Below are 3284 nucleotides of genomic sequence, written 5' to 3'. Positions count from 1 at the left end.
TTTCAAAATCTGTTTTAATGAGATTAAAAAATGTGTCAACATAATTACCCCTGGACTCAATAGGATAAAAAAACGATTTTGGTTTCAGATCAGTTTTATTAATAGGATTAGAATCGCTAACAGGAATAAATTTATTTTTAGCAAAATGGCGTTTTAATGGAAGAGATCTAATAAATTTATTGCTGTCAATGAACAGTTCAAACGGATTAGGTCCATTTTTCGGTGCAAAAGATAAACCTTTCTTTAAAAGGGAAATTTCATCATTCGATAGTTTGTGGTCCGATAAATTAAATATTCCACATTCTTTTAGTGTAGGTATTTTCTTATTTTGTCCCTTCCCTCCTCTTTTTCCACATCTACATTTTGTTTCCTTTTTACCGGATTTTTGGGGCTGTCTACAGATGGAAGGTGCGTTTTCCTGCGATCTCTCCATTGAGGTCGCTCTAAAAAATCCCCCTGATTATGTCTATTCGGTGTCTCAAGCACCTGATACCGATTGGAAACAGGAACATCATGTCTGGGTCTATTATAATGATTACGTTTATAATTGCCACGATTATAATTGGACCTATTAGGAACCGTGTGCCAATCATCCTGTTTATGGTAATTGTTATATACACGATTTTTAAAACCATTATTTTCATGTGTATTCGCAGGCCATTTATGGATATTGCCATCTCTGTAGTCTTGCAGATCCATTTTAAATTTTTTAACTTTTGTTTCAACAACCTCATCTTCTATTTTATTCAATTTAATATCACTCATTTTTTTGAGATCCAAAAAATCTTTGGTATCTCTAACTGGTACCATTTTCAACTCCAAAGCTTCAATGTCAACACCCAATTTGACAATGTCTTGTTTCCTTTCCTTCACAATAAGTTTCATTAGTTGAAAGGAACAATCATCTAAGATGTTATACCATGTCTCAATAAAAGTTTTGTTCTCACTCCCAAACGTAGGGTTCTTTGTTAATCTCAAACCTCTCTGTATTCTTTTTGCTTCAATATAATTTTCTAGGGATGTAACTTCCCAACTATATTTCATTTCCTTAATAAGGAGTTTATCCAATTGTGCACAAAGGCTATCTAGATCGTTATCATCTTGAGGGTTACTTTTGTGCTCACATAAACCAGTCTCAAAGACTTGATTGAATCTTTTATGGCACTCCTTAAGGCGTCTATTCCTTCTATCCATATTAGACACAATGACACAGGTGTCCAAGGTGACTATTTCAAAATAAGGCAATATACAAATATGCAATAATTCAGATAGAACTCAAGCAGCAGTATGGAATATAGTGAAAAACAGATTATACATACAAGAAATCCACAATTGCGCTAGAGAGTCCCAAAATGGAAGGGTCTGTCCGTGGTCAGTAAAACATGTAGTGCAGCTGTGATCCGTTAGGTGTTTCCCCAAACACCAAAGGTAGGAACATGCATGGGGAAGAAAGGATGTATGGCGCCACTTGTGTCCTTAGACTGTTCAAATATTCTGGTAAGAAATTAGTGTATACTGGTACCCTTTTTAGAAAAGGGATGTCAGCTAACCTCTAAAAATGGGCACCTTGGTAAGGGGTGTCACAGAAAACAATTGCAATTGGTTGAATAGAGGTAAGCGACAATAAATACCTGTATATTACACGAGATGCTTTTTATAATAAAAAGGTTTATTTTAACATATAAAAAAATTGCACAATAGCACTAAAAATGGGAAACAGACAAAAATACAATTTATATAGAAAAAACACTGAAGTAAAAAATGCGAGATACTTTCTAAAAAGGCCTACATATGATGTCGCTAAAAAATGGGGAGGTAGATATATTAGGAGGTTTTAAAAGTAAAGGACTTATCTTAGTGGAGGAGTCAGCAGGCAGTACCCAACGCGTTTCGTCTAGGAGACTTCTTCAAGGGGTGAGGGAGAGATGTGTATGGGGCTCTATTTATACCCAGTATGCTTAATGTACATGGTTATGAGGTCCTCCGTTATGAGTGTCCTCCGTTTTTACATTCATGGTTTTATACATAATTTTCCTCTATTAATACAGTGGTTTAGTGGCTTAGTATTAGCTGACTCTTATTGCTAAAAAAACGCAGGAAAAACAACATTAGGAAATGAGAAAACAATACATTTATGAGAGGGGGATGCGCGTCCCCACTTCCGGTGGGCGGACGTCACTTCCGCCCCGCTTCCTGTATACGTGTAGTTCAGTAAGCTAGGAAGACTTCCACCCTTCCTAGGCGGAAGTATCGCGTTGCCACACTTCCGTTTTGTAGCGCTTTGCGGGGGTTGGCTGTGGCGGCTGTCCATCATGTTCAGGATTGCGATTTCAAGCTGTCTTGGCTCTAGCATGATTCTTGACTCTGTTCGGCGGCCATTTTGCCTGGGACCTTTGTGGACTTTTATATTGAAAAGCGGCCATCTTTGTGGATCTCAGTGCATAGATTGGAGTTTGCTTGTGTTTTATTCATGTTTTCCTTCATGACGATTTCGTGTGGGACATGGGGGTATGAAATACATTGTATTAGTATTTGCACATTTGCATATTTGTACATGTAAATCACGTGACAATAATAATAAATATATATACACAGTGAATTTAAGAGATATCAAATATAGCAGCAATAATGATCTGGGATAAAAAATATATATTTTGGAATAAAAATGATTCGAGAGGTAGAGAGTTATATGGCAGTACTCATGGTATAGCAGCAAACGAAATAGCAGCAAAATTTTTTTTTCTTTTTTATATACATATAATAGCAGCATAATTATTAAAGTGCTTAAGTATTAGGTGACCTTTATAAGGCAATGGTGACCTCTGTATAGCAGTAATAATAATAGGAAGAAAAGGACAAGTTATGTACATAGATAGTGTATGCTATAGTGATGAAACATATATAGGTGTTAAGAAAAATTTTGGTGTGAGTGACCTTGTGATTATATTTTATTTATATTTTATTTATATTTAGTAGTTACAATAGGTGTCTATATAAGACCTTGCTAACATATATTTAAGGACGATAGGTGGTTCGGTGATGGGTGACAGACAGATAGGAGAGGCTTTTAGAAAATGAATAAGAGGGTGAGCGTGTCCAGGGGTGTGTGAACTGAGCTTTGGTATTTTTTGGGGTTGTCCTTATCACGAGGTTGTTTGCGTCTTTCATTACAGAACCTGTTCTTCTCAGGTAGTCTCCTGTCCCGATACTGGACAGGCCCAAACACTGCTTGGCTGCCAAGATCGGACGAGATTGGGCATTGCCAGTGTGGTATGACTGTAATT

At 36.6% G+C, this 3284-nt stretch overlaps 1 pseudogene; it reads right to left on the bottom strand.

Moving 5' to 3' along the window:
* Window positions 1-3164: 3164 nt before the first annotated feature.
* LOC146076129 (5S ribosomal RNA) lies at window positions 3165-3284 on the bottom strand (annotated as a pseudogene).

This window comes from Crinia signifera, chromosome 4, assembly GCF_055691185.1.
Source record: "Crinia signifera chromosome 4, ASM5569118v1, whole genome shotgun sequence".
NCBI classification, from domain to species: Eukaryota; Metazoa; Chordata; class Amphibia; order Anura; family Myobatrachidae; genus Crinia; species Crinia signifera.
Note: the sequence above shows the minus strand (reverse complement) of the source record. Positions and strands in the feature narration are given on the sequence as shown.